This window comes from Lepidochelys kempii, chromosome 2 (assembly GCF_965140285.1).
Source record: "Lepidochelys kempii isolate rLepKem1 chromosome 2, rLepKem1.hap1, whole genome shotgun sequence".
Taxonomy (NCBI): Eukaryota; Metazoa; Chordata; order Testudines; family Cheloniidae; genus Lepidochelys; species Lepidochelys kempii.
In genome coordinates this window covers 67,131,083-67,145,502 of record NC_136381.1, presented here as the reverse complement: position 1 = coordinate 67,145,502, position 14,420 = coordinate 67,131,083, and the positions used below count along the sequence as shown (strand labels likewise).

Here is a 14,420-nt window from a genome sequence, read left to right as displayed (position 1 = left end):
TAGGCATCGAAGACAATGTGGCTATGCTGACTTACAGCAGTTGAGGTTCTAGCCCACTGTGCCAAATGCTGCTGTCAGTACTACACATAACCAATTGACTCCATTCGCTTTGATGAAGTTCCTTTAGATTTTTCACTGGTGCACGTCTAACTACTGTCGTTAAAGCATGCCACATAGACCAGTTAACAATGATCAAAATAAATGAATATCTTCTGTAAGTGAATGTCTCATTTCTTGTACAAAGGGAAAGTGAACAGCTGTACTATTTTGGAAATTCTCCTACGTTGCCTGAAGTATCCCCTCTTTAATGGTATTTCACCAAAACTATGTATTTTATGGTGAAGTACGTTTTCTGGAGCCCACTTTCAAGGATCTATTGGGTGAAATCCTGACTCGTCCCCTGCTTTCAAAGATCACCTGGGGGAAATCCTAGCCCCATTGACGCCAATAACAACACTCCTTTTGTAATGGGGCCAGGATATCACCCATTATTTTTTGTCACGGTTACTCTTTTATTTCATGCAACTAATATTAAAATGGATGCAGCAGTTCTCACATCATCGCAGGTTAGGGCTGGCAAGGGGCCGCTAATCACCTTCCCCTCCAGCGCCACAAGAGCGTGTCTAACAGCCCGGTGGTGAATGCGTGTGTTTGCCCGTAGAGAAGCCCCGCACCAGCCCTGACCCCAGCCTGGGCTGCCCAGGGGGAGTGACCCTTTGCCCGTGTCTGGGTTGCAGCCCCCAGCCTCCCTGCCCTGGCTCGACGGAGGCTCCCAGCCGCGCCAACCCAGAGCCCGGCTCAGCCCATTGTGTGTGCAGCACCCCCCCCCCCCAGTCCCTCCCCATTTCAGCGTGGACCAAACCATTGCAGCCCGGGCCGCGCCGCGCCGCGCCGCCAGACGTGCGGAACCGCCGACTCCCGAGCGGCCGCTCACCCTAGGCAAAGGCCGGGAGGCGGGCGCAGCCGAGGGCGGGGGGCGGGCGAGGCGCTGGGAGGCGCGGGGCACGGCCGAGCCCGTAGCTCCGCTCCCCTCCGCGCGTGGGGGCAGTGGGAAGAGCCCGGCTGCGCTCTGCCCCCCCCCCCGTCGCCAGCAGCAGCAGCAGCAGCAGCGGCGCCCGGGAGAGTTTCATTCAGTGCCGGGAGGAAGCGCTGCCTGCACGGGAGGCGCCTGCCCACCGCGCGGCTCGCTGCTCTCCGCCTCCTCCTCTCGGCGGCGGCTTCCCCGCCTTCCCCGCAGGAGGCCGGCTGCCCCCTGCCTGCGCGCAGCCGCCCCCCGGAGCAGAGGCGCCCGCGAGAGGCCGGCAGGGACGGTAAGGGCGCCGCGCGGCAGGCAGCTCTGCGAGCGGGGAGCCGGGGGGAGGCAGTGCCCGGCTGCACGCGCTTATTGTTGTCCCAAGGAGCTGCAGCTCCCGCTGCCGGCCCCCTCGGTGTCAAAGCTTTGCACGGAGGCTGGGCTTCCCGGAGCTCGCTTCTGGGGGTAGCAGCTTATTCTGCAAGAACATCTGTGGGCGTCGGGGTGTTTCTTCCCCCCACCTCACGTGTCTTCCCCTCTCCCCCCTTTTCCTCTTGCGATGTAGGGTCTGGTTCGGGCTCGTTGGGTCTGGAGTTGTGACAGCAGGGGGTGGAAGTTTCCCCAGCAGCTCGGGAAGCGGAAAGCTGTTTTTAAAGGGGGGAGGGATTGGGTTTTGTGTGTGAGCAGACGGAGCCTGCAGCCCTTGTAGCTGCAAAGAGAGAGGGAAAAGTTATGATGGAGAGGTTGGACACACAAGGCTTTCGGAAGGATTTTCCTTGCAGGGTTAAATGTTTGATGCTGGAGGGATTTGATAGCTGATACTAAACGTAACAGGGCAGATGCACTCAGCAGGATCCTGCTGCCTAGTTGGGAAGTCTCGAACCCTGGAGCGCTGACAGTTTTTCTCCATGCACTTGATTTTAATGCCACTGTTGCCCTTTAAGGCATGTTTCAATATACTCACGTTCCTCTGTGTTTGCAGGATCGGTGCCTAAGCAGCAGTGGTGGGTTGGGGGCGGGGGGAGTGACAAAGAGAAGTGAAAAGGTTGGTTGTCTCAGTAGTGCACAATTCACTTCTCAGAATAAGATGCAATAATGTGGTGGGCTATCCCTGCTGTTGGAAAGCCCAGCTGCCTCTCTGCATAGAGACAAATTGTGGTGCCAAATTTTTATTAGTTCTTTTTACTTAAGACCAGGTTATTGTAGCTCCAGTAACAGGACAAGTCCCCCAACTCTTTTTTTTTTTCACTATAAAACTGCTCAGAAATAAAGTGGTTTGCTTGTTCCTAAATTCCTCATTAATGTCAAGGGAAAACACGTGGCCCAGGAGACAGAAACTGAGAGTAGCTGTTTAACCCTTCGGGTGTGTTTTTTTGACTCAGAAAGAAGTGTGGACTTCCTTCCTCCTCTAATTCTCTTTCTCTGTGATGCAGGGTAAAGCACAAGGCTTCTTCCTGTGGGTCAGGCTAATGCCCTGTGCAGAATCTGGTACACATCTGTCACAACATTACATGAAATTAGTCCTGTCTTGTGACTGGTTTTTTAAGGACCACTGACAGGTTTTGTTTCAAGGGAGGATTTGACTCTGGAGGAAACTTTAGGTGAGGGAAGAGAGAAGACTTATCCAAAATGAAATGTACCAGGGGTTTTTCTATATTCCCTTTCCTGCTATTATTATGATATATATTATATTTTTCTTAGAAAATACTTTTTCAGAGCCATTGCTCAGAGTTCAGCGAAGTCAATTTGTTTTACATTACTGTTGGAAAGGTAGTGATGTGTCATATGACCTAATATGTGATCACTTGTAGGGGGAGGAGATGGTCTGTGAAGGAAAGAAGTCTTTCAAAAACCTAGTCTAAGCAAATAGAATGTACAATAAGATGTTATGTTACAGAATCTGAAAAGTATATGCATTTAAACATTTAACTTTGCAAGTTTTACTTAACGTGAAAATTCATGTAATTTGCATCTTGATCCCTGTTATCTCAGTGTTAAAGATCAAAAATTGATCACACATAGGTTAACTCAGACATACTGAAGCTGATAGTTGCTTTTGCTTCATTATATGCAATTGTCCCTTGTACTTAAAATGACAGCATTAGTTTTCTTGCCTTAAAGATTTAACATACCTTTAAAAGATCTGGGAATGTAGTTCTTTTAATAACTTAGTTATAGGTTTTAAAAATTGTTTGTATTCCTAACTCTTTCATAAATTTCCTGGGTGATCTTGGGAAAGTAACCTTTGAGCCTCAGTTTCCTCATCTGTAAAATGTTTATATCCTTACCTTTTCCAACATATTGATGCTAAATGTTCAATTGTAGAGTATGGCTCATAGGGCTGATGCTATAAAAGTATAAATGTTAATTTGTTACAAAAATGTTTTTCACTTCTTGTCCTACATACAAAATCTGTTGTGTGTTCTTAATAGTAGATAGTGTATGTGCACAGCTTTGTGCGTGTGTAGACTTAAACTGAGTGCCTCACTTATTTTAAAATGCTCTGAAAAGATCAGTTTAATCCATTCCTTAGTGCTAAACATTGATATGCCCCTTCATGCTTCGACCACCATTCCAGAGGACATGCTTCCATGCTGATGACAGGATCTGCTCAATAATGATCTGAAGCAGTGTGGACTGACGCACGTTCATTTTCATCATCAGAATCAGATGCCATCTACAAAAGGTTGATTTTCTTTTTTGGTGGTTTGGGTTCTGTAGTTTCCGAATTGGAGTGTTGCTCTTTGAAGACTTCTGACAAGCACGTTCCACACCTCATCCCCCTCAGATTTCAGAAGGCATTTCAGATTCTTAATGCCTGCCTTAATACTGCTCACAGGGCAAGGAGTCAGACCGTGGAATTGACTGTAAAGGGAGATGGGGGAGACATTGCTTAAAACCTCTTAGACTCGTAACTGGGACTAGTTAGAAAATATAGACATCCGACAGGCAAACCTAGGTCGAGTGCTGTAGCTATGTTTAGAAATCTCATATTGGTATCATCTTTGCATTTTGTCAAATCTGCTTTGAAAGTCTTCTGAAAACGAACATGTGCTGGGTCATCATCCAAGACTGCTATAACATGAAATATATGGCAGAATACAGGTAAAACAGAACAGGAGACATACAATTCTCCCCCAAGGAGTTCAGTCACAAATTTAACTAACACATTTTTTAATGAGCCTCATCAGCATGGAAGCATGTCCTCTGGAATGGTAGTCAAAGCATGAAGGGACATACAAATATTTAGACTATCTGGCACAAAAATACCTCGCTATGCCAGCTACAAAAGTATCATGTGAATGCCTGTTCTCACTTTTGGGTGACCTTGTAAATAAGAAGTGGTCGGCATTATCTCCCGTAAGTGTAAACAAACTTATTTGTCTTAGTTATTGACTGAATAAGAAGTAGGACTGAGTGGACTTACAGGCTCTTGAGTTTTATATTGTGTTTTTTTTTTTTAGTGCCGTTATGTAAAAAAATCTATATTTGTAAATTGCACTTTCACAATAAAGAGATTGAACTACAGTACTTGAATGAGGTGGATTGAAAAATACTATTTCTTTTGTTTATCTTTTTTACAGTGCAAATTTTTGTTTTAAAAATAATATGAAGTGAGCACTGTACACTTTGTATTCTGTGTTGTAATTGAAATCAATTTATTTGAAAATGTAGAAAAACATCCAAAAATATTTATAATAAATTTAAATTGACATTCAATTATTGTTTACCAGTGCAGTTAAAACTGTGATTAATCACAAAGAATTTCTTTAATTGAGTTAATTTGTTTTGAATTAATCGCTTGAATTAATTGTGATTAATTGACAGCCCTATCCTAAGTATATGAAAATATGTTTGTGGAGTAAAGAATCAGAGTGTCATTTGCGCTGTTAGACTCACTCTATGGTGAATCGTTTTTTCTGAAACTTGCAAAGTATCCAGCAACCTCCTCTGTTGCACAGAGTGATTAAAGCCCGGATTCAATAAGCACTTATGCATGTATTCATGGGACTACTGTAAATAAAGTTAAGCGTCAGCATTGCATGTTTGTGTCTTATCTGTGCAGAAAATGTGATATCTGGAAGGGGTGGCAGAGATGTGGCTATGCAGCATTCTTAACCATTATTAGCAGCCCTTTCTGAGGCAGATATTTTTGTCATATGCCCATGGTCCCGAGAGCTGTGGCTGAGATTTAACTCAGAACAGCTACTCTCCATGGCATGATCCCAGTCAAAAGGGCCCTAAATTACACGGCAGTCTGTCACAGATTATTGTTTTGTGTTTCAATGTTAACTTCCTCTTCAGGGTTTAACAGTCTTTGGAGGTAGCAGGCAGGTGCCACAGGAGGTTTCAGTGGCAACTGAGCTAACTGTGGTGGTGGCGGCCATCATGGGGAAATGGAGGGGCAGGCGCTTTAGAGTGGATGTCCTGAGATCCTCAACTGTAGGGTTTTTACAGAGATGCTTTTACACCATGCAGTTAAGCAACCATGCCCATGGCCTCTTCCATGCAGCTGCTGATCCCTTCCCAGAGGGATCAAGTTTCCTATGTCCTCAGCCATGTGGAATATTTCTTGTAACTTTCTCCTCTGGTGGATTTTTTCACAAGAGCTGATAATGTGGTCCATGTTCATTATGAAAGGCCATTCCAGTATGACAAAATGATTGTAAGGACAAATCTGCCCTTAACCTGATAACTTTTAGGTGTACAGATTTTTTTTTGTTTTTATTGTTACCAAAATAGTTATACCACTAAAAACCCTGGTGTGGGTGTAATTACACTGGTATAAAGGTGACTTCCACTTTCTCGTATGGAATGGCTACAGTAGATCAGTATAAAGTGTGTTCTGTTTTTACAATACTGGCATAGTTAAAGTGGTACACCTTTCTAACAAACCCTAAGTACACCGTGATAATTTCCAGTTCCATATGCAGATAATTCACCATACTTTACTACCTTGTATCTTTTGATATTACTTTTTTCTTTCTTTCTTCTATAGTTTTTAAAATTAGTATCAACATTTTCAGTGTCTGTTCCTTGTGGACTTCTGACATGGTGGGAATGTGAAATCTCAGATTGTTATTGGAAACTTTCAGTGTGGGAACATTCCTAGGAAGGCGGGGGGGAAAGTAATGTGACTCTTTTTCTGAAAGTATATTTTGGTATTCCAAATTGGGGAGATAAACTGACAAAGAAAAAAACCCAAGACAATTTCCAGGCCAAAAAACCTGCATAAACTACAGTTAAGGTTGTAAATGTATACAGATTGCTTAATTTAAAAAAATCCCTTAAATATATCTTGTAATTTTCCTAAACACGAACTGGAAATTCAGAATTAAGATTACATGTAAATGTCTGAAAGTAAAGAAATGCACAGTTCAGATAAACCAAACAACCTTAACCCTGCTCCCCTAACACCACCCCTTGAACAACAGAAACGAAACAATTCTGTAGTAATGGTGGGACACGTAGGCATGCTGGTAATTGAATGAACTCACCCTCCGTCCCCACCCACCCCCGGCCTACTCACTTTTTATAACCTCAATCCATTTCAAGAAATACTCCTGTCACATGGTAGGAGTGGGTAGGGGTGAGTATGTATTTCCTCTGATGGCTACTGTGTTGTTTTCCCTTTTCATATGGGGGAAGAGGAGAAATTTAACTAAAAAATAAGCACAAACTAACACGAACAACTAAGAAAACACACAAATAGAGAAATCTAGGATGGAGGTCAGAATGAATTACTTGAACCCCTTGATACATAAAAGGATTATTCTTTCACTTTGTGGACGTCTGCCAACAACTATTATCTCCATGGCTTTCCAATCACATGCCACTTCTTGTTCTAAGAGTTCCTTTTGCAATGGCGGCGGAGTCCTGTGGCACCTTATAGACTAACAGACGTACTGGAGCATAAGCTTTCGTGGGTGAATACCCACTTTGTCAGATGCATTGTCTGCTGAGTAGGATCTGCCACCTAGGGCCTGTTTGCTGCTCCCATCATGTCCCTTTAGGTATGAATAAAAAGCAAGTAGTTTTGGAAAGGACCGGGGAAGGCATAGTGCAATGATGGAAGTTATAGGGGAAAGGCATTCACATTTAGGGTCCTGGGCTGGAGCCTGTAGCAGAGAAAAGACATGCCCTCTCACCCACTTGAGTGCCACCTAGAAGGATAGTGTGGAAATCCATGTGACCCAGGATTTGTGAGCCTGGCAGTAAGGGGCCTAAGAAAAAAGGTGTGCGTTTGTTGTTTTAGGGAGGGCTAAAGAACTCTTTAGCCAGATGATGGGTGAAGGTTGGTAGTGAAGCCTTGAATTATAACAGGTGTGAATGCTGTAGTCCTAGGAAAACCACTGATGTATTTTAATTCTGTGCTTGGGACCTTTGTTATCCTGGAAGGAGCAGACTTTTGCTTTAATCAGGGGGCCAAAGCACTAAAATTCACTCTTTGACCAAAGAGAGCAAGGGCAGACAGACAAAGGATGCATCCTAGCACCGGCCTGCTAAGCCGCTGTTACAGACAGTCTTTAATTGCAGCCAAGTGCTTCCTTCTTCTCCAAGAAGGATGACAACAAAATTACATATGGACCATTTAATAAAGAAATTTAGCAGATATATGGAATCTAAGGCCCCAGACAGAACCTAGTTGCATTAATTGGGCCTCTGTTCAGGCACCACACAGTAAACCTTGCAGGGCTGGGCTTTGAGAATGTAAACTCAGGCTTTTGAAATTCAAAGGAGACTGTTTAAAACAGAAGGCAAATGTATGTCACTAATGTGGACAGATTTTTGGAAGAATCATTAAGGAAGTAAGACGTTTTGGGTAATATTTTATGTATCAGAGCAACATCAGTGCTCTTTGACATTGCTTTATGCCAGTTAAGGTTTTTAATTGATAAAGCATATGGATAATTTTCTTGGGATGTAATGCTTTTGCAGAGCACCCAGGCAAAGTTAATCCAAAATATGATAGTCCAGATTTTTAATGGTCACTTTAAATGCATGCTTTCTTTCAAGAGGAGCTATAGCAAACTTGAAATATCTGTGTTCCTTGTAGGAAATAAGTGTAAAGAGACTGTGATAAGCAGTCAAGAAGATAATTTAAGAAACTCAAGAAAAATTTTAGTGGATGTCTTAGTGGCATTTAGTATTCATTTGTTGCATGTTTTCATTTACTCCTGTCTCTGCTTTATATGAATGTGTTGCTTATTGTTAAAATATTATCATTAAAATTATGTGACTTTAGCTCCTTTCATTTGAGAATCTTAGTGTCAAATATTAATAGACAACACTTGCGTAAGTAAGGTAGGTAACTACTACTGAAGGATTAAAAATTACTAGTTAAACCCAAACAAACAAAACCTGTTGCAAAGTATAGTATGTAATGTAGATCTCACTCCTCATCCTGTCTTTTATCTACAGTATCACTTTATTAATTTGCTTTTACAATCTGAGTTTGAAAAACTGCATTTATAACTGTGAGGAAATTTTTAAGCTTGTTCTGGTCAGTGAAAATATATCTAAAATCTTCTTAAACTCAGTCAAGAGAAAACAAGAGGGTCCTTTAATACTGCAGTTTACAGACTAAGACATGGTTTTCACATAAAATTTAGGTCAAACTAGCTGTATTGCTTAGGGGTGTGAAAAATTCACACTCCTGAGAGACGTAGTTAAACCAATTTGAGCCCTGTGGAAGACCGTGCGAGGTAGACAGAAGAATTCTTCTGTCGATCTAGCTACCACCCCTGAGGAGGGAGTATTTATTAAAGCAACAGAAAAACCCCTTCCATGTCTACTCCACAGTATTACAGTGTCAGCTGTGCCACTGTAGCACTTGTAGTATAGATATACTCTAAGGAAGAGAGTGTGTGCATGGTGAGAAGAATGAGTTTGGGATGTATAGTGAGTTTGAATGCAGATAGAGGAGGAGTGAAGGAGAAGAGAAGTGGAAGGAAATGAGAGACTGAAGAGAGAGGGGTAAGAATGAGGTGAAATATGGAGAATGGACAAAGGAGGGAAAACGAGAGTGAGAGGAAAAGTCTGAGGGTATGTCTGTGCAGCAATTTTTGGAGCAAGCCTCCCAGCTTGGGTTGACAGACTTGGACTAGCGGGGCTTGAGCTAGTGCTTTAAAAATAGCTGTACAGACAGCACTTTGAAGTTGCGGCTTGGGCTGGAGCCTAGGCTTCAGAGTCTGAGCTTCAGCCCAAGCTTCAACTTCAAAGCACTGTCTGTACAGCTATTTATAGAGCACTAGCCTTGGCCATGCTAGCCCTGTTCCAGTCTGGAAGGCTTTCTCCAAAATGCTGTGTAGACTTACCCCAGGAGGAGAGAGATATATGAGGATAGTTGATAGAATTACTAGTGAATTTGTGAATGGGGCCATAAAGGGGTAGTGGTCACATTAATTAAACTTGTACATAAAAATGGGAGGAATGTTGGTATGTATTAAAAAGTTCAAGTTCCATTATAAGAGCAAGCTTTGAATGGGTGGGGGGTGGAGGTGGTAAAGGAAGAAGGCAGTGAATCATTATTTTTGTTAAGTCACGGAGAGATTTTACAGATGCCTATAATGGCAACTGTAAAATATTTTCCCCTTGATTTTCCTACTATGCGGTTTAAAAAAAAAAAAAGGAAGGGGGAATTGGGGAAAATAAAGAAGGAAAGGAAGGGTAGTTTATTTCCATCTCTCGACTGCACCTAGTTGCATGGAAACAAAGCAGACAAAAGGCAAGAATCCCTTCAGGTGTTTTTTTTAATTATATAAATCTAACAATGGCTTCCAAAAAGGTAATTAGGTGATTTTCTATTTTATCATTTAGTGTAAAGGGTCCCTTTTCACATTTGTGTATATTCAGTATCATGTTAAACATCATATATAGAATTTAAGGTTATTTACTCTACCAGTTGATAAGGGTAGCTGTTGTTGTGATTCTAAAGAACCATTAACATGCCTTGGGGTAAAAGTCACTGTATTCCTTTCAGCGTCTATGTCCATTATGAGTCAAGTCTGTTTTTATGTTTTGACATGTCATTAATTACTGGGTGGACGCAGATCACGTGGACTAGTGCAGCCTTATGTACATCATCACGTACAAAAGGTTAGTCTGCTGGTGTGCTGACACCATTACCTATCATGCTGACGAGTGTTGTATCCTTGGTTCCTTGTACTCCTCCATCTGTCTGCGTGTTCATGTGTTGTCTCTTGTCTTATACTTAGATTGTAAGCTCTTTGGGGCAGGGACTGTATTTTTGTTCTGTGTTTGTAAAGCACCTAGCACAGTGGTCTATGACTGGGGCTCTTAGGTGCTACAATAAATAATAATAATTTGCCTCTATCATCTGGCAAAATACTAGTCTATAACCAGTTACGGGTATAATAGACTCTGTGGGCCAAATCAATTTCTCACATACACACTGTGCAAACTAGCAGAGGTCCGTGGGACTACATGAGGTGTATGTCCATGCAGAATTTGGCCATATCTGTCCATTTGTATTGGATGACTCTAGTTCTATGATTCATAGAATGCTGTTGGATTTTTTTTAATGATGTTACTCTAATCAGTCTTATAGCTCTTCAGGTCCAGGTTGTTGCCCCAAAAATGACAGCATACTTATGTTCATATCTTGTAGTTAAGAACTCTTATAGTTTTGGATGCAGCACGTAGTGCTGTATAATCTGATGAATATACACCTAAACGGAGGAACATTTTATAGCACAATTAATAAATTTAGTCATCTAAACATCACTAGTTTCAAATTCTGAGAGACTGCAATGTGCAAGTTAAATCTAAGTGCACAGTTCCTACCAAACATATTACTTCTTTCTTTTCAAGTAGGGGCAATTCTGGAGTGTTTTGCTGTTCATCTTCCCAAATCAATTCTGGAGTGTTTTGATGTTGAGCTCCCCAAATATGCTCATTTTGTAATTTTTAGGAATTGGGGTACTAGATGCTAAAAGTTTCAATGAGCTGTAACTTTTCATCAGTTAAAATGGCAGGCTGCGTGAATGAGAATTTACAGATTTCAGTCCAGCTACTGCGAGTGAGCAACTATTTTCCCATTTAAGATATTGTCAGATATATTACCTAAGTTCACTGGATAAAATTTGATACAGTACATAATTATTTTAACAATAATCAAAGTGATTCATTAATCAATATTCATGAGTCATTGTAACAACCCCGTTAGATAGGAGACTAGAACCCTAATCCTGCATATGGATCTGCATGGGCACATCCTTGACACAATGGTGCAAAAGTCTTTGCATGGATCCCTTGGGGACCCTGTGTGAGGGCTACCTGCCTAGATCTCTTTGCAGGATCAGGGCACAAGGCACTACTTTTTCTTATACTTATTCTCTGATATTTTCAGTAATTTCTTACATTTATTTGAGGTTACTCTATATTGCCCCTGTCTTGCGGTGTGCCCTGTGCAGGTGCAAGGGTCTGCCCACATGGATCTCATCGCAGTATTGGTTCCTGTCTTGGCAAACTGAATGATGTGGTAGGTTAAAGGGAAACTGTCAATTTGAGATCAGTTTTAGAAAGAAAGAGTAGTTTCAGGTGCTATGCCTGCCCTGAATCCTCCTGCCAGTTTGTGTATTTTTGAGACCACATTTTCCTATTTTTAAAAATTTCTCTTCCCTCTTTCTGTCTGAAAGATCCACACAAAGAAAAGGAGAAACTGATTCTAGTGAAACAGAACATATACAAAGTGCTGTTGAATGCACAATGCAATGAACTAGAAAGCAAAGTAAATACTTTTCCCCTTAATCTTTGTTATAGTAACTCCAGGAATTACTTGTAATGGTAGATGGTAAGAAATTCGTGTGTGAGAAATTTTAAGTTGACCATGTTTCTTTAAAGCCTGCTCATGGTGGTATCTTCCTTTATATAGGTTTAGCTATAAATTGATAAATGTCACTTCTCTTTTCCTCCCCCCAAAACAAACCAAATCTGCAGTACTTAAACAAAAGTAGCTTTGTTTTTACATTTGTTATATGAAATTGCATAACTCCTTTGGGAAAAATCTTCCTCTCACAGGAAGAGTCAAAACTCTTAAAGCCAAAAATCTGCTAACAGACAACACAACATTTATTAGTTGTACAGTATTAGATTGTCTAAGATAAAGTCTTTCTTTAAAAATGAATTAAAAAGTGAGAATTAAGAAAGCTAACACACAAATTGGCATACTTTCCTTTCAGTGCATACAAATTGAGGTGCATTCTGGGGCAAAATTTGCTGTGTCACAAGGATGTAAAACTGAAGGAACTTTGTTGGTGTTTCTTTGGATTTGCACCTGTGTAATTGTGAGTGGAACTTGAAAGGGATTTTTCAAAGCAGTGCATGGCAGGAAAATTGTATGCCCTCTTTTGGTCACTCTGAGAGTTGAAAGTATTTTAAAACTATGGGAAGGTTGCACCTCTGGATCTTCAGGCTGTCTTGGAACTCAGGCTCCAGCTGTGCACTCAAACATCAAGTTTTTTAGAAGACAGCTGTTGTATGAAGCAAATGCCAAAGGTTTCCTCAATGAAAATGAGCTTGCTCAGCAAGGAATCATGCTGAGTCTACGTGGTGAACACTGCATGATAGGAAGAAATCAGAGACCCAGGAGACATGCAAGGTGATACACCTTTTAAAAGTTGCCTGTGTAGGCTTTCTTTGGGAGAAATTCTGCAGAAAAGGAATGCCCAACAGATTGAGGGCTGCTGCAGTGTGGTTTCTCTCAAAATTTGTCATAAAAATACAAGACCGTATCAGGAAGCATTTTTTGCCAACAGCCCCTTGAAACACTGAACATCCCTCTGAATCAGGGACTCAGTCACCTACAGCATGGTAAGTTTCACTCTATGATGTGTTAATGCGACAGCAGGGGTGGGGGGATAAGCAGGGCTGAAGGTGAAATGACCATGCAGTTGGGGCCACAACTAAAAAAGGAAATGGAGAGTCCTGCCCAATTAAGGCAAAATGATGATGGCAGAATCCCTAGCAGCTCTGCAGCCAATAGCAAGCCAGTGGAAATTGGCCACTGGGCTACTACCATTAGGTGGGCCAGGGGTTGGCAACCTTTCAGAAGCTGCTGCCGGCCCCGCTCAGCCTGCTGCCGGTCTGGGATCCCGGCTCTGCCCACATAGAGTGGGTACCTACCTTCTCCCAGGTTCTAGCCCATTCTCTTCCTCTCTCTCTGCACTGAGCTGAGGGTGGGAGTGCATGGAGCACACGGCTGGGGGTGAAGGAGCAGGTTGGGGTGCAGGGTCTGGCCAGGAGCTAGAATGAGGGAGGGGGCTCAGGGTTGGGGCAAGAGGTTTGGGTGTGGAGTGCTTACCTGGGCAGCTCCCATTTGGTGTGAGGGGTGCAGGTGAGAATGTGGGGGGTGGGGTGGGAGGGCTGCAGGAGCTCCTGTTTGGTGCTCTGGGTGGGGATGGGAATGTGGGGGGTGCAAGAGTCAGGACATGCGGTGTGAGGGGGCTGGGTATGTGACGGGGTGCAGGAGTCAGGGCATGGGGTGTGGGGGACTGGGTATGTGTGGGGGGTACTGGAGTCAGGGCTGGGGTTGTGGGGGGTGCAGGGGTCAGGGCAGGAGGCTGGGGTGTATGGGGAGTGCTGGGGTCAGGGCAAAGGGCTGGGGTGTGTGGAGGGTGCAGGGCTCAGGGCAGGGTGCTGGGAGTGTGTGTGTGGGGGTGCAGGGATCAGGGCAGAGGGCTGGGGGTGTGGGCTAGGGTCGTCGGGGTGCTCCCAGCCCCCTGCCCAGAGCGGCTCACAGCAGGAGGCTGGAGGGGATGTGCCTTGACTCCACCCCCCTTCCCCAAGGCCCTGTCCCCACCTCTTCTCTGCCTCCTCCTCGGAGCAGCGAGCCCGCTGTGGCTCCGCTTCTCCCACTCCCTCGCAAGGGCCATCAGCTGATAGACTGCAGGGAGGGAGGGAGAGGAGGAGGGGCCGGAACCCAGCACGCTGGGGGAAGAGGTGGGGGACAGGGAAGCTTGCCTGCTCTGCAGCAGCAGCCGGCAGGACCAAGCTTCTTCACCCTGCCTGGGGGGGGGGGGGGGCGGAGAAGAGCGGGCCAGGGCAGGCAGGATTTTTAATGGCTCGGTGCTGCCTGCCGGGGTCCTGGCCTGGGTTTGGCAGCGGGCTGAGCAGGGCCGGCAGCTGGGACCCGGCAGGCAGCAGCGAGCCATTAAAAATCAGCTCACGTGCCATCTTTGGCACGCGTGCCATAAGTTGCCGACCTCTGAGATAGGCCAATCCTGTAAGAGGTTTCCCTCATATGGGGAATTAGGGTTCTGGATGCAATAGGAGTGACCTCTCAGGGATCAACTGACACTTCCTACAGCACCATGGCAGCACACGAGACATTTGTTAAATCCATTTAAGGTTTTACTCCTCCACAGATTCACAACATAGAATCCTA

General features: G+C 43.8%; 1 protein-coding gene across 5 annotated transcripts in view; it reads left to right on the top strand.

Moving 5' to 3' along the window:
• Positions 1-14,420, top strand: part of FAM110B (family with sequence similarity 110 member B) — a 457,749-nt gene that overhangs the window by 275,338 nt on the left and 167,991 nt on the right. For 3 of the 5 annotated variants that reach the window (XM_073331102.2, XM_073331095.2, XM_073331098.2), the window contains exon 1: positions 926-1,310. The exons of the other annotated variants lie outside the window; for them this stretch is intronic. The gene's annotated coding sequence lies outside the window, so the exon portion shown is untranslated. Of the gene's footprint in view, positions 1-925; positions 1,311-14,420 lie in introns of those variants that run through there. 5 annotated transcript variants of the gene reach the window in all.